This window comes from Falco biarmicus, chromosome 4, assembly GCF_023638135.1.
Source record: "Falco biarmicus isolate bFalBia1 chromosome 4, bFalBia1.pri, whole genome shotgun sequence".
NCBI lineage: Eukaryota > Metazoa > Chordata > Aves > Falconiformes > Falconidae > Falco > Falco biarmicus.
In genome coordinates, this window is record NC_079291.1 from 80,732,976 (window position 1) to 80,757,175 (window position 24,200).

The 24,200-nt window shown below is 42.8% G+C and overlaps 2 long non-coding RNA genes across 2 annotated transcripts in view; both read left to right on the forward strand.

The window, feature by feature from the left end:
* LOC130149313 (uncharacterized) overlaps positions 1-14,130 on the forward strand; it is a 103,805-nt gene extending 89,675 nt beyond the window's left edge. Inside the window, exons 2-3 of the long non-coding RNA XR_008821866.1 lie at positions 12,783-12,832; positions 13,800-14,130. This is a non-coding gene — a long non-coding RNA (uncharacterized LOC130149313). The remainder of the gene's footprint in view (positions 1-12,782; positions 12,833-13,799) is intronic.
* A 3,409-nt stretch (positions 14,131-17,539) lies between these two features.
* The window catches only part of LOC130148938 (uncharacterized), a 34,978-nt gene continuing 28,317 nt past the window's right edge, over positions 17,540-24,200 (forward strand). Inside the window, exon 1 of the long non-coding RNA XR_008821710.1 lies at positions 17,540-17,884. This is a non-coding gene — a long non-coding RNA (uncharacterized LOC130148938). The remainder of the gene's footprint in view (positions 17,885-24,200) is intronic.

A 24,200-nucleotide genomic window follows, 5' to 3' on the forward strand; every position in this document is an offset into this window, starting at 1 on the left:
CCCATCTCTCCGTGTGTGCTGCATTTCATGAGAAGGATTTGTCTTGGAACTTTAACTGTCAAAGGCAGCTAGATACTGTTCTGAAAAAGATGTATTTCTCCTTTTTTTTGTTATTGTGGCTGGTTGTTTGCATTCAATTAATTTAATATGTTTTTAATAGTACAGTGCTGCCATCTCTACAGTACCTTGTAAACAACAATTTTTGCTGTAAGCAATCAACCAGCACCCTGTGTCTAGTCATCACAGGGGTTGAATGTTGCCATTATGTCTGAAGGGCAAAGATTGCTGTACGGGCCACAAGACTGCAAAACCCAAAATTATTTATATTCATATAACTACTATTCATAATAATTGTTTACATGTTAAAACAATTACTAGATATGCCAGCAAGGGATTATGGTGCTAGAGCCAGGACACAGACAGAGAAGTCTATGGAAGAAGACAGGCCGCCTTCTGAGGACCTTCTCTTGCAGTTGGATAACAGAAGTGAATGTGTCAAGGGGGAAAATAATTTGAGAGGCAAGAAGACACGTTCAGCATCACGTGGTGAATTTAATAGAACTGAGTAGGAGCCTGTAATCCTGAGCCACTGCTAGGCTCACACCGTTATCCTCTTCTCCCAAACAAACCTATGGCATATTGAAGCCCCAGACGCTTTGTTTATTACGTGCAATCAGTTCAACTTGTCACTTCACCTACACTTTCTATTACCCTGTGTTTTCCTTAGAAGCGTCTAACAAAAGATTCAGGTGAAAGATTTCTTGAAAATGAATAGCTATTTGTGAGTCAGTGCATGATATTGGATTTCACCTGCCGTGGTTTTTGGAAGAGAGAAATCCAGAAGGAACAACAGATAACATAGCCAGATTTAAATGACTGGTAGGTTATTCTGAGGGCTTGCTGTGTAATGGCCCTGTATCCTGTTGTCAGCCTGCAAAACTCTGTCTTCAATCTTGCAGGGCTATAGCCCACATAGAGGCAGAATGGTCTGTTCTTTTGTCATTGCTAATGAGACTGGAGGAGTCTATTTTCTTCCAGAACTTTACATTTGTATATCCCCGGTGTCCTCTTCTGCTGCACAAATTCTGTGTGGGAGTGGAAGGAGGGATGGCCGACTTCTTAGACTGCAATGAATGAGATCTGCTGAGAAGGGTTTACTTCTACTCAGGAGGTCTTTGACTATTGCATCAGCAGAGAAGCTTTTAATCCACACCCCAGCACGGTCAAAACATCATAGTGTCTTCTCCACTGCATTCCACCTCTGATTTGGGAACAGAGGGATGATGGTGATGACCAAGGAAAACTCCCCCCAGTTTAATACTCCCTAAGATGTACTGGGTTTTTCTAGACATTTTCAGGGCCTTCACTGGTGGGTGGGTGAATACATGGCTGAACAGAGCTTTGGAGCCCACCACTTCAGTTTGCTGAACACCAGTGTTGGGAGTCACAGCTGCAGTCTGAAGATTGGCAGCCCCCCTGCTTTCATGCACCTTGCCAGTGGGGAGGGTGGAATAGAGAGAGCGGAGATATGTCTCCATGGCTTGGGTCCCTAGGGTGAACAAATGAAAGAAAGGGATGTTTAAGAGATGTGTGCCATTAAGCCAGCGTTTCAAGTTGCTAAATAATAGGCAGCATTGTGAAGCTTCTCTAGGGAGGAGGCTTCTGGTGGTAGCTCTCTCTGTGCCTCCCTGCTGTGAGTCATTGTGAACTCAAGTTCAGGGGAATTGGTACCAAGGAAAAAGCATTGAGATAATAACCTTGAAAAATCAGAAGAGACGGGCAAAAGAAATCGGAAGATTTATACACTGAAGAGAGCAGAACTGCCTCACCCTAAAAGCATTCTGTAAATGAACACCCATGCTTCCCAGCTGTATGCCTTTATCAAAGCCATGATCTTCTAAGGACGGAGAAGCATGTGCACCAAGGTTTAAGGACTTTGCATATTGTGCCACACAGCCTAAGCCAGTGGTTGGTATGCTGCCAGTTTGCAACACGACTCATCAAGGCAATGGAAATGCTTTTAAATCTTATGCTTGCAATTATAAGGAACAGTACTTTCTACTGCCTCAGGAGAAATCGTGTGCTATGATTTCCTTTCTCCACGTATGCAGGTCTCTAGCGTTAAGAACACTGACATCTATTCAAGCATGTTTTACCTGTCTAAGAGCCATAGACAATGCCATGCTGTGTGGGAATTTTGTGGTGCTTGCTAGCTGCTGGGCCTTCTTCTTGGAGATAAACATACATTGTGTTATTAACAAGAACCCTTCAAGTTGCTGTTCTGATTTATATTCCCTTCTATGCTGTTGCATGCATTTATTGTTCGTTAAAGGCAGACTGCCCTGGAGACCTAAGCTCTTTATTTCTCCACAGAGTGAAATTCCTCTCTCTGTAGAGGGGATGCCAGAGGCATTAATTGTCAATGACACTGTTGCATGCAGAAAATATCCTTTCTCAATTTTCCAGCCAGAATAATTTTGCCGTGTGAAGGAGAATTTCTGAAATGGAAGCCAATGTAGAGAGTTTATCTGACAGAGGCAATGGGACTCCAGCTAGAGAACATAGACAAGCCCAAGTGGAAGTGAGGGGAAGAATGGTGGTGCTGTCAGATATGGGATTTTTTTTTTTTCTTATGCCTCACCTGTGCTCTGAAGCCAAAAGCTCTTTGCACAGCAATCTTGAGAACTGGGCTGTGTGGTCAGAGGTGACCAATAACATTTATTTGGTCAGTAGGAGCCATACGCTGACAGTGTCCTAGCTGGGTAAGCTCAGAGCAGATTAAGGCAGAAGCTCTGGGCATGCAGACACCTCCACATTAGGCATCATCACCATCAAGGTGCAGCACTCAAATGCCAAAGACTTTTGATTATTTTTTATTAATCTAAATCAGTTTAAAATCATATAATACAATCCGACAGAGCTGCTTTAGCTCTCTGCTTTCCTCAGCTCTGTCTGGTTTATTACATGCTTAGGGAAGAGGGGCTGGAAAGCTGCCTGGCAGAAAAGGGCCTGGGGGGGGGCTGGCCAACAGCCGCTGGGCAGGAGCCGGCCGTGTGCCCGGGTGGCCAAGGTGGCCAGCAGCATCCTGGCTGGTACCCGAACCAGCGTGGCCAGCAGGGCCAGGGCAGTGCCCGTCCCCCTGCACTGGGCACTGGTGCGGCCGCCCCTCGAACCCTGGGCTCAGCTGTGGCCCCTCACTGCCAGGGGGACGTGGAGGGGCTGGAGCGTGTCCAGAGCCGGGCAGGGGCTGGGGCAGGGGCTGGGGCACAAGCCCTGTGGGGAGCGGCTGGGGGAGCTGGGGGGGGTCAGCCTGGAGAGCAGGGGGCTCGGGGGGAACCTGATCGCTCCCTCCAGCTGGGGGCTGCGGGCAGGGGGGGTCGGTCTCTGCGCCCAGGGAACAAGTGACAAGGCAAGAGCAAACGGCCTCGGGCTGCGCCAGGGGAGGTTTAGGTTGGAAACTGGGAAAAATGTCTTCACTGAAAGGGCTGTCAAGCACTGGCGCGGGCTGCCCATGGAAGCGGTGGAGTCACCGTCCCTGGAGGATTTAAAAGACCTGAAGATGTGACACTTAGGGCCATGGTTTAGTGGTGGGCTTGGGAGTGTTGGCTTGATGATTGGACTTGATGATCTTAAAAGTCTTTTCCAACCTAAAAGATTCTGCAATTAATAAGCATACCTGGTATCTGCTGGTCCAGAGATAACTCATATCTTCTATCCTTAAGCAGTTCAAAAATGTTGGCAAACCTACTGTTATTATTTTAGGGACACAAATAAAGAGAGGAAGTGAGACCTTATAACAGGAAAATACTTTTCTAACCTTGCATGTTGGTTTTAAATGTGGTCCTAACATATGACTGTATCACATCTTGCAAAATACCTTCTAAAAGCAGAATTCATAGAAGCTACTAGTTAGTTACCAACAGCCTATAAAGAGTAACATTGAAAGGAATTTTTATTTACTCATTTTCTTCTGTAAAAAGAAGGTGATTCTAGGGGGAAAACCTGAATTTAAGAAAAAGCTGAATTTTCATCTCTTTTACATTCCTTTAACAACCATTTAAGTAGGCAGCATCCTCCAACCTTACTCGTCTCTGAAATCCCAGAGAGAAGGAAGCTTCCATTTAATCTGAGGAAAGATAGTAGCTTTGGACCAGTGTTTATTCTGCTATAGTGTTCTACAGGAATGGCTACAGGGCATCTACTTGAGAAATGTGAAAAGCAGATTTATTTTAATTACATCAATTTATGTTCATTAAAAAGCCTCCTCAATAACTAAACCTTGTATTGAATTGTTTTGTATCTCTTCCTAATGCACTCAGACAATGTTTATTTAATTTAATTGACAGTAAGGGTGAATTTATAGGACTGTAATTCACACTTCTAGTGAAAGGCAAAAAACAATGTGAAACTATATTATTTGCTGCAAAAATCAAGTAGGTAAATTCATCAGAGCAAACTGTATATTCGATGTTAATAGTTTTCCTTCATCAGACTCTCTTAATGGGGTTTATTTTGCAATTGCCAACCACCACTGAACTAAATCCAAATGGCAGAGGAGTTTTTAGCAGCATAACCTGTTCACTTCCTTCTCTCTTTGATAGCGCTTTTTCTGAAGTAAAACATACGAAGTTTCCAAAAGATCTCCATTCTCCCCCACCCCCCCTTTTTTTTTTTTTTTTATTTAATCAGAACCTTTCCTTCGCCATTTCAGCACAAGTTTTTGTTTTGGTTTTTTTTGAATGGACAATCAGACCACTTGTGTTTCCTGAAGAACCTGTCTGGATCACAAGTAAGAAAGGTGTCCAGAGCTAAGCTGTTGATAATTCTTGCTTAGCCTTTCTATGCTTTAGGTCTATGGGAAATAAAGGCTTTGAATAACTTGATTGAAAAAAAAAAAAAAAAGAAAAAGAAAAAAGCCCTATCATACCCCACCAGCCTTCCTATTTTAGGAGGCTTTGATGTGTGAAGGTGGTATGTCCGGGTGATAAAGGAAGACTGGTTTTGTCAGAGCCCACATGGCAGAGTACCTCTGAGAAGCCTTGTGAGGCTGAAACCAGCGCTGCCTGCCTCCCCTGAAGGGCAGCAGCTGTCTTCTCACAGCTCTCTTGCGGGTGGACTCCTGTGAGCCAGGAGGCAACTGGTCCCTGCCCACTTTATTCCTAGGAGCAGCCACCCTCACCTTTCGGTGGGCTCATCCCAAGGTGCCCACCACATGCGTGGTGGGTCTGACAGTGGGTCGAGTGGGACACCTTCCTCCTGCTCCATCCTTGGGGAATGCACAGGCCCTGCCACAACTTCCCATGGTGGACAATTCCCCCAAAACCATCATCTAAAGAAGCTTAGTGAGCATGAGACAGCAGTGTGTAACCTTTCACTTGTTTCTGTTAAACCGCCCCAAATTATGAGATCCTTTTCTGGAGTCCGTGCTTTCGTGGAGTGTGTAGCAGAGTTAAACCTGGAAGTAAGTGTTTCAAAGGGGGTCTGATCTTTACAGGATCCAGCAATCAACTGCCACAAAGTCATAGCAGTTTTTTGGACTTACGGGATGGAGGTGGGAAGCAGAAGGTGTTTCCATGGGGCAGTGCATTATATTAAGGAGTGCAGTGGGATCTGACCACACCAGCTACCTGCTCATGGGGCAGCAGGCTGTATCTAAGGCTCTGGGGTTTTAAGAAATTGCTCTGTTGCAAGCTGAGTATGATACCTTTGAGATGACAAGATTTATTCTTGGGCTATAATAAATAAAGGTAATTATGATGCTAAGAATTAATAAATGGAGTTTATTTGTCTAGATGATCACCTTTAAGCATAGAAATCAAAGGCACTGATGAACTTTGGCCTTACTGTGTGAAGCTTTTGCAATGCCGTGATTATTATCAAATCTCAATAACTTCCAGTAATGTGTAAGTAGCATCAACAACAGCTGTCGCACAATTTCATTGGGCTTTCAGATAAGTATCTAGAAGTAGAACCAGGTTTTAGAGGTATAAAGAATGCAATTACCATTTTAATATCTCTGCACAGGGAACAGGAAGATTAATTTTTGTAGGTCTATTTTTGTGATTTTTCACAGGTCAGAAGAGATACGCAAAAAGCTGGCAACAACACTAGAAATAAATTAAGGGCTGCTGATAGCTAATTAAAGGAGCACAACTAGATAGCAGAATTATTGGAAAAAATCTAAATATCTTGTACTTTAAAATCATGCTGTACTTTTGATGGGGTTTTCAAAAAGAGAAGAGATGTTGAGATTCTTGGCTCTTGCTTCTTAATGAAGTTTAAACCAGCATTTTCAAAGCAAGACTGTGTCTCAGAAGTCCAGAGAATAGAAAAAGTATTTTTCTACGCCTTTAGGATATATTTATTGTTATAACACTCGTGAGTGTATTTATTGTTACCTGACAATTCCTGTATTCTAATACATGGATATAGTGTGTTTTATAGCTTCATTTCCAGCTCGTTCACTGCTTCCTGATGAGACTTTTAGAGTTGGTCCAATAGAAAATGAACTTGGTTTCTAAATGGTGCGGATATGTGACTGCTTTATTGAGATCCAGTTTAAGAAAAGAGGTATGAGCTGGCAAATCTACCAGAGAGCTGGACTTATTCTGGGGAAAAGCAGTAGTGTTTTGGCACAAAATCAGCAGGAGATTTGCTGCAAGCGGCTGGTGACCTTCTCTTTTTCCTTTAAATCTTGATCTCAGCTGAGCATTTGTAGCTGTGCTATGTCTGGAGGGTGGAGGGAGGGATGTTGTACTGTCTACAGTCTGCACAGCAGTGTGCAGCATCATGTCAAAATCAAGATGGACTTGATAACTCTAATTAATATTATCTCCCTATAGCATGCTGCCAGGGATGTTGGTAAGATGCTGTGTGGGTTGGCAAGGCAGCAAAATAACAAACGGCAATTGGCAAGAAAAATAGAAACAACCCCTTTAAAGGGCACGTTCCACGTTTTTCCTGTGTCTCAAGCATTAGAGATATTGAGCTTATATTTTAGACTGGAGATAAAGTATGGAAAATCCATGACACTTAGATCTTGCTACAAATTAATCTATTCACCAGGCAGAAAGTTTTAAAGTGAGTTGAGGCTTGAGGTGTCATGCTGATCTCTGCAAGCAAGAACAAAGTCACAGCGGCTGTACTGTCACATGCAGCCCATCATGCCTCTGACAGCTCACTGCAACAGGAACAGATAGGTGGCAAATTTTAATGACCTGTTAATATAACTGGCCACATTTATATAAATGCTAGGAACATTGATGTCTCCTGCAGCATGTTCCTGAGGTGTCTGGGGTTTTTTACCAAGTGTGTTGAGATTGTTAGATGTGTCACATGGTATTTTCTGGTTTGGGTGATGTGCAGAGGGAGGGAAAAGGAAGGATGCAAGATAAATGTACTAGGGAAACTCTAGAATATTTAGCTGTGTTTGCCTGAACTGGACTTGTCTTAGGGGTAACATGAAGGCCATAAACTTCTTGCCATAATAACCTTGAAACTATAAAGTCACACAGCTGAATGAAGTCTGTATGCATCTGTATGCAAAAGATCTCTGTGAATTGAAACCAGCCTTACTCCACTGTCTCTCTTTGAGAAGCTACGGTTAGATATATGGCCACTCCATTGACATCTGTTTTAATGGGAAAAGTGTAATTTAATGACATGAAATTAATTTTAGCTCGTGGGAGAAAGGAAGGATTTTTCCCACCTATTTTCCTTTTAGTGAAGAGGGTAGCACCAGGAGGGATCCCCCCCATCCCCCCCCGCCAGGTATTGCCAATGACACTTCAGAAATATGATTTCTTTTAAAGGCATGTATCTGAGCTTTCCAGGAGTTTATTCCATAGCAGCTGCATCCAGGGATTAAGAGACCTCCTGTGAGAGACACAGAGAGTCCAGAGTTATGAAACACAAGGTTTCTGAGAAGGGTTAAGGCCCTGGTTGCTCACCACCCACGCCTGCATCACCATCCATATTGCCCCACTGTCCTCTGGCATAAAATCAGTTGGGAGCCCACTTGCCATGCCTCGGCTGTGCCAGCAAGGAGCTTGTTCACCGTCTACCCATCAGGATGACTTGTGTGGGATGCTTTCTCCATGAAATGTCCTAACTCTGCCTGTGGGTTGTCACCCTGCCTTGACATTTTAAAGTGTTTTAGCTCTGCTGTCTCACAGTGAATTCCTCTTTCTGCTGGTGCTGTTGACAAGCTGCCTTCTGCACAACTCTGCATCTCCATAAATCTTTTTAGGAGTCAGATTTAGCGATCAGTAACAGCTCCCTAGCAAAGCTGACCGCCACTGGCTCCTTGCAGAGCCCACATTTACCCTGTGCACCGGGGGTGGAAGCTGCCACGACACTGCAGGGCAGGGAGGGACCAGTAAGAACCGCAGATGTCTGTGTGACTTCGGGTACGTCCCTTGCCAGCCATTCCTGTCAGCTGGAAAATAGAAATAATACTGCTGCCATACAGAGGTTTTCTGAGAAATGTCTCTTCTTTTCAGAAATTATTTGAGTTTTACTTAGTCTTATTAATAAAATTAGCTAAATTGGATAGACAAAAGCTAACGGGTATCCCTGGCATGAATAGAATTATGTGTTTTGGTGATGCTGAGCACTCAGCAGCTCAGTCCAATCACTTGCATAGAATAAAAAGGGCTGATCTTAACTGCTTACCCCACAGCTAAAGAAACAGATACTGGATATGCTCAGGAAGCCTTTATTAAAGAAAACAAAACAAAAAAAAAAAACCAGGAAAATTGGGAAAGCTATAAATACAAGAGAAGTTTGCCTGTAATTTCTGTTTAAACAAACTTTTTATTTCCTTCCCGTTACTGGTATTAAGGGTTTTAATAATGACACGGATCAGCATTGTAGTCACTGGCGATTTCCAGCTGGCACCTGTCCCATGGGGATCTCAATGTCCTCTCCATCTTCCTAACCTGTGGTACATGGCTGCGGTACCAATACAGCTGGTGGGAGCTGCAGCTGCAGTGCCTGAATTGCTCTGCTAGAAAAGTATACATGGTGGGATCGCAGCTGGACAGCCCTCCACCTACTCTGTCCATATGCTTTTAAGGTGCATTTGCTCCCATTGCGTTTGTAAATCAGGTTGATGGTATTTACAGGGCAGTATCTAACCAGGTACTTTCCAAAGCAGGAACTGAAAGTAAGCATATGGTAACCTGTAAGTATAAATTTATTATCTATTTGGAAAGGGGCAATAGTCTTACTAGACTGATAGAAAGAGAAAGGGGTTTCTTCCAGAAGAAAAGGCCTTGGTTGTTTGGGGTTTTTTTGGAAGGATGAGGACCAAAAGGAAAAGAGTAGATCCTTCTGTTTCATGTGTGTTTCCTTATGGAAGGGGGAAATGCTGACGTTTAACAGAAAAGTCAGAATTTTATACCCAAACCCAGTGCTTTCTTCAGTTTATTTATTTACTGAAAACAATAGCTATACATCCAAAAACATTCTTGGTAGAAATGTGTCTTTGGATATCATCTCACAGGAGACATAGGAGATAGAAATGAAAAATTCTTTTACTAACTGCGTTTTATTTTTTAACTTCATAGGAGGTTGTGCTTTAAAGAGAGCTTTGACTGGTACTAAAACAGAAAATGTTTTCGTTAAAAACAAAAAAAAATGTGAGAGTAAAAGAAAACAAACCTTAGAAAAAGCCTTAAAAATAAAAGATTGCTTTCTTTTTGATGGTTTCTGTGGGCCCATTTCATGTCTGTGTCCTTTGGACATTTCAGCAGAGTGAGGCTGGCATGGAGGCTGGGAAAGATCAGTTTGTGGTTGTATCTTGCATCGCACAGTGCTGTGCTGTGAATCACGTGTGAGTGAGGCTGGCGAGGTTCATCACTGGGCTAATCAGAAGGGAAAAGTGCCACACGGCTGAGATAAATAAGCATGGCAGAGCAAATTTTGACAGTTATGCCAAAGTGATTTGAATTAGGCAAACCTTTGATGTCTACAAAGCTGTACTTGATATCCTGGTGGGAGCAGGTTTTCCCATTATACGTTCATTTAATAATTTTATACTCTAGGTTGGGCAGAAAAAACACCAAAATGGCTTTTTGACAGACTCATATGCTTGCTTCTGAATTCCCAGGGAATACAGAGATCTAACCAGACAGAACCCTGAAGAATAATTGACACTGAACGGTGACTCTTCCTTGCTTACTTCTTTATTACTTAGGTGTGGGTTTGTGTGAAAAAGGTTCATGTTTGAAAAGTTATTCCAAATCCTTACTCAAGTTGCAATCCATAATAAATACAAAATATAAAATGCGGTGTAATCTTCAAATGGTACAAGGCATTTACTGCTTTGAACGGATGGAAGAGATGTAAGTGCAAATAATAATCTGTGAGGAAGGTCAACACAGAGGAGGCAAAGTACATTTTTAATTTACACGCTTATGTAGCTTGTGGCAGGTGTTGAAACCGGCATCACTGGTGAAGGGAAAACACAAAAGATATAGGAAGATGTCTGGCTTTATCAGTTTTAAGTCACGCACTTGAAAACAATACCATGTGAAATGAAGAGACATAATGTAGAGAATTTCATACTTCAGCAAGAATGCTCCTACCCTGCTGATTAGCTGACATTTGCGGTCAATTATTTCCCAAAGGTAATGGCAGCTTTATAATTAGGCCCTCAGTTAGCGATGCCTTTCTGCTCATGCCTCACCCCGTACAGATTTGCAGCGTGGAGGTTTTCAGTTGTGGGTGTGCTGTTTGACGCGCACCGACCACAAGGAACTGGAGTAAAGGCAGAACTGGGATTAGTCCCAGTGTGTTTGTTTAGCACCGAGGAGTTTTTGAATCAAGCTTCCACTTCAGTGAATTCTTCAGGGTCATGAAGTGTTCATTAGATGAATGGGAATATGTATATCTGCAAGAAGACCTTTGTCACCCTGGGATAAAGCATGATCGTGTTGCCTGGGGACACAACAGGAATGGCCTCGTGCCTCCTGGCCCTCCCACTGTGCCGAGTGCTCACTGGGAGCAGCAAGAAGTGCTGGCCAAGAAAGGCTTTTCTCATCAGTCAACATTTTCATAATTTCAGATATTTTCCTGACAGCAAATTACTTTTGCGGAGCAAAACCTTGCTTTCCAGTGCCACCGAACAGAAATGGGTTGGGAGGTCTTAGAGTGCAGGGTGCCTGGCACCGCGGTGCTCCTCTCTGGCATGGAGTTAGTAGTGGCAGCGTAACGTGAGGCTCATCAAAGTGACCTTTCCCTCTGGTTGCCCTTACAAATGCTGTTGCCTGCCAGAGTCCCAATATCAGTATCTTCTTCAACGAAAGTAGGAATAGCTTAGTGAAGTTTTCTGCGGGGTATTTCTCACTGTGCCCAAACAAGACCCTTTCCCCTAGCTGGGGCATGCCATTCCTGCACAGCGGGAGGTCTGTGCATCATAAACTGCAGTGGCAGGGAAGCTGCTGGGACTTCACTGACCAACATCAGAAGTAAGGTCTTAAATGCACTATCATGCAATGCCATCCTGGTGAAGCTCATGGTAAGTGGAAAAACATAAAAGCGGGAAATAGTGAATGATTTCCTTTGTTTTCATCCCATAGCAGATTTTCAGAAAAACTCAAAAATATGGTTGGGTTTTTTTTTCTCAAATGGTTTGTCAAAGTATGGCAAAAATATGAGTGCGCAGAGATAATTTATTGGGACATTTTCTCTACATTTGCATGTATAGATATACATATAAATGTGTATAACTATTTCTGCACAAGCATGCAAATATATAGATACATATGCATGTGCTTGTGTGGATATATACACACATATGTATATTCATGCATACACCCAAGAAAATAAATTCCCATTGCCTTTCTCTTGTTTAATAATAATACTGAAATACTGGCATTCAACAATCTAAATCCTCAAACGTGTTGAAGAAAGGTAGATTTTAATGGTGTTAAATGAACCATTTAGCACAGAGGGCCTCTCACCTTCAGTGGCACACTTCTCAAAATGTAATCCAATGTTCAGATACAATAATAAAAAGAAGAAAAACAATATTACCTGTTTAAAGAGAATATAAAAATCCAATTAAGTTCTGAATTTTAATTTTCTTGCAAGCATGGGTTTGTTGCTCTGTGAAAAGAATGAAAATGTGTATGACATTCTGTGTGTTATCTACATAATCCAGAGGCTAGAATATCCTATCATGCTTATTTTGTCTAGTGATGATAAAACTAAACAGTTTTAACTGAATTTCCTGTAAATGAGCAAATAATCAAAAATGAACATCTTTATATTCTGATCTTTCATTAATTTATGTATAAATGCTGTTATAAAGAGATTAGCTTTTATGAAAGAGAATGAATTTTGCCTGGATTCTGACAGCAGTGACGGGCTGTAGCAGATGAAGTGCTGTGGGTGGAAGAAAGCTGAGGCGGTCACTCACTTCTGAATTGTGAATTCAACAAAAGAGAAGAAAGGAAGCTCTGCAATCAAGAGGCCCATATGGCACCAGCCATTGATATGCAGACGCAGAGCATTGTGCCCAAGTGTCACTACCCTCTTGTCCCTAAATGCAGCGGATCAGTCATGGCCATTTGCTAAGCTGTGTGTTGAACATGAATTGGTGGCACATGTTGAGGGGTGGCAGAATGAAAAGGTGGCAACCTGCGAGTGCAGGAGAGAGCCAGTGGGGCAGGAGGAATTTGCTTCTCTTCCAGCCATGGCTGGGGCAATAATGTCAGTGCAGTAAACTCTTTCTTCCCTTTGCCACTGACTAATCCTGCCTTTCTTTCTTTCCTTAGATTTGCTTTATTTGGACTAAACAACAGAGAAAAACACCTGTACCTGGACTGTAAGTATCCAAATCAGCAATTATATTTGTACCTACATAAGACTGTCACCCACCAGTCTTGCTTAGCCAAGAGAATGTCCTAGGGATAAAGCAACAGCAAAATATACCTCACTGCCATTGTGCCTCTGCAGCCTGGCATTGTTCAGCCGTGCCACACTCTGTATCTGTGCTCTTGCCCTCCAAGAAGCATTGCCTTTTCCAGAGTGAACCAGCAGATATTTGACCAAATTGGTAACTGGGTAGAACACAATGTGCCTGGGTAAGTGCAGAGGAGTAGATAGTATATCCAGGCTGGTATAAATCAGGTTACTCTCAGACAGTAACTTTTTGTATGGTTTATAAAGATAATTTAAAACAGGCAAAGGCAAAATGTCCAAACCCACATTATTTTAACAGACCTTTGTGCCTAATGGTGCAATTAAGGACTCAGACAAAGGAGTCTATTGGGTATTGAGAAAGACTGGAAATTCTTGGTGTCTGATTTTTTTAATACCAGTCTTTGTAATGGTGGGTACCCAGTCTGAAGAGTATCCAGCCTTCCAATGTCTGGGAAATCTGTTCCTTCTGAAATAGTCAAAGAGGCTGTTTACACAGTCTCCAGGTTTTGATATTAGATCCAGAAGAAATTATTAAATTGTTCATGTGACCTAAAATTCTACAGAAAACAGGGCTGTAAAGTGCCAGATTTGCCTGTTGACAGGAAGCAGCTTTATCTGTTTTCCCATGTTTTTACAAGCCATGTGTACTGCTCCTGGCCTTTAATCTCACCACAGATTGGCATAGAATCATAGAATCATGTAGGTTGGAAAAGGCCTTTGAGACCATCAGGTCCAACGATTAACCCAGCACTGCCAAGCTGAACCATGTCCCTAAACGTTTCCTCAACACCTCCAGGGATGGTGACTCCACTGCCTCCCTGGTGGCTTATTCCAATGTTTGATCATTTGAACTGTTTGTTATGTTGCAGCACTACAGCAGGGATGGGAACAGCATTGCCGACATCCAGATTCTTCTGTGCTTCACAAAGTCACGCACCCTGTTCTGCATTTCTGCAAGTTCAGAAAGGTGGCAACTTCTATGCCTCTTCATGTCCTGTAAAGTAATTAAAGGACAGCCATGTAAGTTTTAGATGGAAGTAAAAAACTAATCTTGTAGTTATTTTTCTGTATCCAGGATTATTTTTATATTATTAAAATTGTCACTATGGTGGTCCTACAGCAGGTTTCTTGTTGAAGGTTATGTTGCCTGTAAAAATAAAAACAATTAATTGTAAGTGTTTGCAGACATATAATACAAAACACTTTCAACATGACAAAGTTAACACTTTATGATTTTAACCTTGTTTCATTCAAAGCCTCAAAAACAATCTCAGGGCCCCATCTCAGTTTCTCACAATCAGTTTGTTATGCCAGAAACGTCACCTTCACTGTCTTATATTAAGCCACCAGGTGTTGTTCAGCCCTTTTATATTAACCTTCTTCATGTCTCTTCAAATTTGGCCCAGTGTCCGCCTCAAGGCAGCATGTGAAAATTAGCCACACATGTTTATAAACATACTACAAATCTGTTTTCTTATTCATAAAAATAAAGATAAAGGAATTCTGAAAAGCTGTGATGAAGCGGATACCATTTCCCCCAATACTTCAGGGCTTTTCTTTCCTGCAAACACTCTTGTCCCTCAGAGTGATGCATCGCAGCAAACCCAACTGGTGCAGTCAGTAAGCAGAGCTGCTTTGCAAGCACTTCCCTGCTATTTATGCTGCTGGAATTTAAGGGCTTGATCATGCCCACATTTTAAAAGCCAAACACTGAATTCAATCAGCAAAAGATTAAGCAGTGCCAGTGCTTTCCAATACTGCTAAAAAAAATAAGAAATAATCAATCATAGTGTATGAGTTATTTGTGTTTGAATATTGAATCCCAAAGGGGTGGTAGGTATTTTTTGTAATCCTGTGGAGATGGAGTAAATGGTTATGAATAGCACAGTGGCAGAACAGGATTGATTACTAAGCTCCAGTCTGTTAAAAACACCTCAGTTTGCCAAAAGGTCTTGCAGCAGGACTCGTCTATGTACTCTCTTTCTTCTAAGCCCAAACTCAAGTACGGCACAGAAACAAAAAGGCCTGGAAGGATTTCAGAAGAGCTGTTTGCTGTGTGCTGCCTCACATACTGTTTTTGCTACAGAAACTGCAAGTCCCTCCACTGTTTGTGACACAGTTTGTACAAATGGCATCTCATCCCGAGCCCTTGCTCTGCAATCTTAATGGTCCTTTCCAAGAAAGAGCTCTAATAGTTCATTGAAATTGTGTTTAGTCTGCAGGCCCCCTGGAGCTATTATGAATGCAATTAACGTCTGCAGATCAGGACAAAAATGGGAAGGACTCTATGCTGTATTGACTTAATATATCATAATGGCTCTGTCTGGGCCTGAACGGGCTATTATTCATCCAAAGGGCTTGGTGCATGCCACAGTTGCACAGTGCAGCTTTTGACATGGCTGGAGGTCCTGCGGGAAGGACAGGCCTGCGACGTGCCTCCTAGAACAATAAACAGGAGGCTGACCCCAGCTAACGGTGCTGGAAGCTGTGGTCCATTTCCCCATAAACCTTTGTGGGCTCCTGGTTTTAAAAGCTATATGAGAGGTCAGTGGGCAAAACCAGCTTCTAGTGCATCGCTAGCTCCTGGTCTACCCATTCCTTGCTGGCTCCTGGACCCATCGCTGCCCACAGGGAGAGATTTCTGTTGCTTCTACAGATGCTCACAGATGCCATGCAGAAGGCAAAGACCCCAGGGTGAGGCAGACCTGCTGGCATCTCAGCCCTCCTGGCACGGGCCAAGGCTAGTTGTCTGGGATCTCTCTCTAATAGTCTGGCACCTCTGGAGTGCTTTATCCTCACCTCAGACCCTTGGGACCAGCTGCTGAGATGTACATTTCGCTGCTGATGGAGGAGCCATTTCACTGTGTCCTGGTTGCAGTTGGGATAGAGTTAATTTTCTTCCTAGTAGCTGGTATAATGCTGTGTTTTTCGATTTAGCACAAGGATAATGTTGATAGCACACTGATGTTTTAGCTGTTACTAAGTAGTGTTTACCCTCAGTCAAGGACTTTCCAGTTTCCCATGTGCTGCCAGTGAGCAGGTGCCCAAGAAGCTGGGAGGGAGCAGAGCCAGGACAGCTGACCCAAACTGGCCAAAGGGGTGTTCCATACCATAGAGCATCATGTGCAGGACATGAACTGGGAGGAGATGACTGGGAGGAGCTGATCACTGCTGGGGGTCTGGCTGGGTATTGGCAGCAGGGGGTGAGCAGTTGTGTTGTGCATCACTTGTTTTTCTTGGGGTTTATTCTTTTCTCTCTCTCTTTGTTATTTCCATTTTCTTCATAATCTATTATTGTTATTGTTGTTATTTTACTCTATTTAAATTATTAAACTTTCTTATCTCAGCCCGTGGGTCTTGCTTTTTTCTGATTCTCTCCTCAACCTACCGGGGCAGGGGGAGTGGGCCAGCAGCTCCCTGGTACCCAGTTGCCGGCTGGGGTTCAACTACGACACGCTGTCATGTGTTTTGATTTCATGCTGTGCAGTAAATGCAGGGCGCTTCGGGAACTGTGATTATTTTCAACCAGGGAAGCCTGATTTCAATCACGTATTTTCCTGATTTTACACAATGAACACTAAAGCAAACAGATAAGCAAATCTATGTTTTATCTTACAGACTCTCCCAAGCGCCTGAGGCAGTTTCAGGTCCAGTGGCTGAGGTTAGGCTAGATTAAGCACTGCTGAAATGCAGAGTAGGCAGGGAACAGCTTCCCTTCTGAAGTCCTGGCACTGCAGCTGGCTGTGCAAGTGGAAATCCTTTTAAATGTCAGAGAAATCTTTTCTTTTGGAAGCTCCATCATCTGTGTTATCTGTTCTTTTAACCTCTCTATCCATTCGTTCAGCACTGGAGTTTCAGTGTCACAAAATGTTCTCCCAGTCCAGTTCAGGTGTCAGATTTTAAATATCACCTTCTGAGTTCTGCTATTGATTGTTAGTTGCCTTTTTTTTTTATATATATTTTTTTTAAATCAAACTGGGATTAGATGCATGTAAACTGCAATGTGTTCATATGTAGTACAAACTCAAGAAAAATAAGAGAGGTTCATTCAATGCATTGCCTTTTACAGATGACCTATCTCTAATCATGGTGCTGCTTTTGAAATGAAAATGCATATGTAACTCTAACATTGATACAGCTGCACTTCAAAGAAAAATGAAGGAATCTGAGGTCTTTGGTGCTCTTCAGATTTACACTATTTCAGGACCAAGTGCTATAAACATCTGTTTATATGGGAGTGTGATTACAAAAGAAATCTTTTCTATGTGAGTATATGCTTTTTTAATGTCACTGCAATGTATTTTCACTTTAATGATATCATTCCACTATTTAGGCAGAAATTCTGGAATTTATTTCAAATGGGTCACATAATTCCCTGATCCTAACATACCTAAAAATATATTTGTAACACTCAGCTTTGTGTGCAACTTCAATCTTAGCATTAAGCTAACCTGTCTCAGAGCTCGGCACATCCCTAGGTGAGCGCGTGCTGACACATTTTTAACTTTTGTGAAGAACCCTTATTTTTCCTTACCAAATAGAGGCAGGCTTCCCACAGAAGTTGTGATCAGAAATGGATGTGTCAGCTGTTATCTCCAAACTTGCACAGTTGTAATCACAACTGCTTGTGTGTGCCAGAAGAGATTGGAATATTTACAGCTTTTCAGTGCAGCCGGACGGAAACAATTACAAGTGAATACAAACTTGTATTTGTTTGTATTTGAAAAGTCGCATATACAAATATATGGAAAAACCACAAATAATATGCACATTCTGTCTTACAGATAAACAAGATGCCAACAGGAGCAAGCAGAAAATGTGTTTGCAAGTAGAAAGCATTATCAAAGATGCAGAATATAAAACTGTATAGAAGCAGAGGGCAAGGCAAGTGTCTCGAGCAGAAGCCATGGTAGCAGCTTTTCCGTTCCAGGACTGATGTTTCAAGTTTGTGAAGGTGAGTCCACTCGAACAGTTCTGGCTGCTCTGGGCTGGGAGGAAGCTGTATTTGCCCTGTGTGGGTGGTACTTTTTCACTGAGGCAGATGAAGCCAGGAAGAAGGTTTTGTTTTGAAGGAGAAATACACCACATTTTTTTGCGAAGTCTGATAGGAATATGATCAATTAAATTGATGCTGCAAGCAGGATGAATGGGTCTAAATGGAGACCAAATTTTGCTTATAAGGGTATGATACCAGGTGTGGGGGTGATCTTTAGGTTTTGGGACTCCTTGTCACCATCTTTACTGCAAGTTCATATATCCTCTTCTTATTCCTGAAATTGTGCTATTGAGTGCATCATCCTATGGCTGACCAGGTCATATTCCTTCATGAGCAGAGTAAATACCTGCATTTCTTCTTACAATGCTTACAAAGTCTGAATTGTTTAGTTTTATTCTTGCTAGGTTTTCTTTGTCTGTATGCTTCTTGGCAAATCAATGCTCAAAGGAGCAACCTGTGTATCTCTGACTTACACGCAGTTCCAGCTGAATGGCACTAGGCTTCTAGCAGAAGGATTGAAAGAACAAAGAAAAAGGTTCATTTAATTTACCTTGAGGGATAGTTCATTTTTCAAATAGAGACAATTTGAAAAACACAAAGTACTATGCCAATATCTTAGTCACTCTCAAAAATAAAATTAAGTCTTTCTTGGTAGGAAAATAAATGTCAATGCTATGTACATTTGCATCCAGCAGCAATTCTGCAGCTAATTTTGTAGTAATTGATACGCTGCTTTATTGCTTTATTATGAGTGTTGAAGCATTAAATATTCAGGTCCAAGCCAGACTTGGCATAACACCAAAGTGGGCATTTGCCACGTACTAGCAGGCTGACCAGTAGACAACAATAATCAGGGCTGGCACAGAGCTTAAACATTGATGTCCACTGCTGGCCTGAATACAGTTCAGAATATTATGGGCCAGAAATACTAGCTTACATACAGGGCTGCTTAATGAAATGAAGAACTGACCTGAACAATATAAAACAGATTAGAAAAGAAGCTGCCCTCCAACCAAGAGGCCATGAAGTAGTTGATAAATGGATGTTTCTATGAGTAGGATTTCAGGCTGCTAAATTCAAACCAATGTCTTTTTTTGGGTGATGCTGATAAGTATCTTTATTATGTATGAAAGTGACTGTGAGAGTAACTTGTGAAAAGTGCATAATAGGTTATCTGTCTATTAAAAGGACATGTCTAGGTAGGCTTCATTCAGACATGTGAGAATTCTTTTTAAAATGCAGAACTACACCATCAGCTGGGGTAAAGAGGATTATTTTCAATGTCTGTCCTAATATACATGCACCAAACATTGCTGTTGTGCTGCAGGGGTGCACAGTAGGCAGTACAGTTGTGGCCACAGCTCCAGGAATCACTCACTCTAAAATGAGAAAAAGCAGCACTACTGGCATGACTCTAAAGAAATTACAGATACCAAAAGTGCAATAGGAAAAGGGAGCAGAAGAGCGTTTGCTGTTCTGGATAAGCTGTATTCAGACATATTTATATTTAAGCCAACAGCTAGTTGTTACAATGACTCTTTCACGTGTAGAAACTGCCTGCCCTGCATAGACTTTTCCAGACTAGAGCTCCTGGGCACTGCTGCTGTAGTGGCTGGACAGAACATATTTTCTACACACGCTGCTGCTTTAGTGGTTCTTTGTTGGTGTGCTCTGTACCTGTTACCTGGTTGTGCAACGCTCTCTCTGCCTGTAGTATTTGCTCCGTCCACTTATGGCTCCTACAAGGCAATTCGCATGTTTATTCCTGTTTGTACTGCTGGGAATGAGGACTAATTGCTATCAGAGGATCTCATTACTCTTTCCAGAGCACATCAGCTGGACATCCCAGACTCCATTACCTAATGAAACCACCTGCTGATGAACTAATCTTTTTATGTTAACAAGATGGCTTTATAGTGACACTCCTACTGCAATTACAGTGACAGGCTTGGCGTGTTTAATGTCGGGATTGGAAAGGCACTGGGGCACTTGCTGAAGTCTTTCCTCAAGTAAGCACAAAGTGAAGGGCAGTGAGGTATTTTCCTTGCAGGACAGAGAAGGACACAGGAAGGGTGATGTGTGCTTTGGGCACAGGGGGACGCTTGACTCCAGCTAGGCTTGGCAGAGGGGACCACTTGGCCAGGCACCACTGAAAACACTTCCACTTGATTCCTGCTCTGAACTGACCCAGGCTGGAGGCTGTTTCTTCCCCCAGACTGCAGGTGAGCCTTCGACACTGCAAAGCTTTTGGGAACCTTCCTTGTGATCTCTGGCTTCAGCAACAGGGACTCTGTAGCTAAAAAATTACATCCATGGAACCTCCCTGAAACCTGGACCAACATAAGGATGGCCCATGGCGTTTTTCTTCACTTGAAATGTGTTCTTCACCAATTCACGTAATTTCCCTTTTTTTTAAGTTAGCAGAGCCTCTTCAGCTTTCTGCAGCAAGCAGGTGTTTCTCCATATTTCCAGTCTGTGAACTTAAAGAAATTCTAAAATAATTTGTCATTTTATAAATAAGTTAGACAAGCTGTCATCACAAATCTGTCACCGTGCAGACAGGTGCAAACATGCGCAGTATGCAGAGAGAGACACTGACACCGAGATCAGAATAAAGGCCATCTAAAAGCAATTACATTCCCAGGTATTAAGCAAACACAATTATTTAAATTGCTAGTAAAAAATTGTTGATAAAATAGATAATTAAAAAAGATTGACCTGAAAGCTGATTTTAAATTATTCCGTAACGTGCATATAACTCATAAAATTGCTCTCTCATGACCCAGCCTCCATTAAAAAGAAATTTCACCTAGGAAAAAAATTACATATGCAGCACACGGTGATTAAAATAAATACATTTTCTCTCAAATGCTGGAAATGATGTGAGGAACTGTATTAAAAACTGGGAATGCATTAGAACTACATTGCAAACTGTAGTGTGGTCTGTCATTTTAATAAATCACACTCAAGAGGCACTGAAATAGAAAGTATGACAATACCTTAGACCACAGAAATAGTAGATGACCTATTGTATGTAGATATATAAAAGCTGTAGATATATATAAGCTGAAAAAAGACTGGAAAAGATCATAGAATCATAGAATTGTGAAGGTTGGAAAAGACTTTTAAGATCATCAAGTCCAATCATCAAGCCAACACTCCCAAGCCCACCACTAAACCATGGCCCTAAGTGTCACATCTTCAGGTCTTTTAAATCCTCCAGGGACGGTGACTCCACCGCTTCCATGGGCAGCCTGCGCCAATGCTTGACAGCCCTTTCAGTGAAGACATTTTTCCCAGTTTCCAACCTAAACCTCCCCTGGCGCAGCCCGAGGCTGTTTGCTCTTGCCCTGTCGCTTGTTCCCTGGGCACAGAGACCGACCCCCCCCCCTGCCCACAGCCCCTGTCAGGCAGCTGGAGGGAGCGATCAGGTCCCCCCCGAGCCCCCTGCTCTCCAGGCTGACCCCCCCCAGCTCCCCCAGCCGCTCCCCACAGGGCTTGTGCCCCAGCCCCTTCCCCAGCCCCTGCCTGGCTCTGGACACGCTCCAGCCCCTCCACGTCCCCCTGGCAGTGAGGGGCCACAGCTGAACCCAGGGTTCGAGGGGCGGCCGCACCAGTGCCCCCAGTGCAGGGGGACGGGCACTGCCCTGGCCCTACTGGCCACGCTGGTTTGGGTACCAGCCAGGATGCTGCTGGCCACCTTGGCCACCCGGGCACACGGCCGGCTCCTGCCCAGCGGCTGTTGGCCAGCCCCCCCAGGCCCTTTCCCTCTGGGCAGTTCCCAGCCCCCTGCCCCAGCCCGCAGCGCTGCGGGGGCTGCTGTGACCCACGGGCAGGAGCTGATGCTTCTCCTTGTTGAACTTCATACAGTTGGCCTTGTCCCATTGATCCATCCTATCCAAGGTAATGTAGATGCTAATATAATCGGGAAATTTGTGTTTCTCATCCTAATTACAGTGGCTCCTAAATAACAATGAGGGTCCTATCATGCCACGAGCACATAGCTCAAGAGATAGCAGCTGCTGTGGTGAGATTGCATTTACACTAGAGTAGACAGAAAAGAGGCAAAGAGAAAAAGGGCAAGTATTGCAGCACAGACAGATTAAAGGCCAGTTTTCCAAATATGTTTAGTGCATCTTGATGAGGGAGGTGGAAACCTAGAGCAAAGGGTGTCTCAGATGCCCTTTGTGACCTGCCAAGGTCACGGAAGTCTCATGCAAAGATGAGAAGCAGACGTTGGTGACCTGAGGCCAAATTTTGTGTCCTTAGCACTGGGAGACTGGTGGATGTGTGGCCACCTGACTGAGCTGGACACATCTGGTATCAATCGTAATTGCTGGAAAAGAAAAGCAGCTCTTTGGCTTTGCAGTTGGCACTGCTCTCTGCTTCTGTGGCAGGCCAGCTCGTGGATGGCTCACAAGTATGGTTTGTTTGTGCAATGCTCTCCTAAAGAAGATAATCTCTCAGTGCCTCTGTTGTAGGATGTTGCTTCTAAGTTAGTTTTAATGGCTTGATGCTCAGCTGGAGTAAAGCAACTTCACTGCTGAGACAGTGAAACTACGGCCATTTATGCCCAGTTCTATTGCTCCTGATCTTCTTGGTCATGGTTGATGTTTTTTCAGTACCTATGGTCAAATGTATGCATTGGCAACACCAGCACCAAATAAAAACTAAATTAATTTTGACCTGTGGCTATCCATATATACAAAATTCATAGAAACTGGTTGAAGAGATGGATAGCACCAAAGGACGTTTTTTTAAGCAAATCTTTCAAGACTCCAGTTTTAATAACGTGTAGCTCTGCCAGTCTCATTGCAGAAACATGAGAGCACCCGCTTTCAATTTAAAGTGCTCTTCTCCACACGTAGCACTTCTCTGAACCTGTCACTTCTCAGGAGGCTCTTTCTCAGGCAGTCTGCATTTTAAATCAAGCAGTTATGACACTTTTCACTGCAAAAGGGGACAAATTAGTGAAAGCAGCATATATAGAAACTTGGTTAGGATAACTACTGAACAACAGTAACCAGGGTTCCTGGGAAATAACTAACTGCCTCAGATTTTTGCAGTGACCGTCCATAGAAAAAAGAAAGTCATGTAGGAGTGAAACAGCTCACTGGCTTTGGTGCCTACAGTAATGAGTCACAAAATGGTGCAGACTGAGATCATTAATCCTGGATTTATTGACAAGTTTGAAAGCCCAGGTAGACCTTCTTTAGAAATTCAGCTGAGACTGCAATCTGCTCCCATGTCTCTAATACTCTTGAAGACCTCTGCAATTTCAGACATGTTTGTTTTCTCATGATGTCTTTCAGACAGAGCGATAGGCGTAGTTCCATTTTTGTCAAGGGGATGTTGAAGCTCAGAGGTAGCTATGCTGAATTATGGCTTGAAGCCAAATTTTCATCAATTTACCTGCATGTCCCTTCTTTCCCACATGCAGAAAACTGGACTTGCAGACTGGACACTGCTAATTTTGTGTTGCAGGTTTTTTAGATGCGTTCAGGCAGAACCTGTGACTTAGGGAGCAGCAGTGGAACAAAGTGGTTAGGAAGGAGCTTTTTTACTGATCTGGTCTCAGAGTCCAATTTTCACATCTGAGTCTTATGACAGGAGATCGAAGTCCCTCATTAGGGGACTGTATCCAATATTTAATACGCTTAGTGTCCACTACATATGCCTACAAGATAGCCTGGTTTCTGCAAAAAGCAACATCCAGGCTCCTTTCGGTGCCTAATGAAGGGACAGAATGAGTGTTTTTTAAGACTTCATTTTCTATGCCATTACATGGTAGTGAAGCAGGACTGAGTTCACTAGTTACGCTGTCATACAATCAGCCTGTCAAAAGCAGAATCAGTCTCCTATACTTTACATGAGGGGATACAGGAATATCCTTATTAATGCATCTGTCTTTCAAAGACTATCCTGTGATATCCTGCACTATCATCTTTGAAACATCTTGGACTTGGGGAATGCTAAAACTTAGGATATGAGTGCGCACTATTACTCTGTAAGTTGCATGGGAACTGATTAACCTATCAATCTCTATTATTCAGCTCCTAGAAATGAGACACATACTTCTGGGGATTTACCTGGAGTGAGATCAAAAGGAAACTGCTTTCTCCCTTCCCTGCATGAAGAATCAAAATTTGTTTTGACTAGTGATGTTAAAAATAAATAAATATCTGAAGTGACCTGAATAACTTGAGCAATTCCCTGGTGATTAAGGCGGGAAGCATTTGAAACATGAAAAGTTGCACCCGTGTTCAAATGAGAG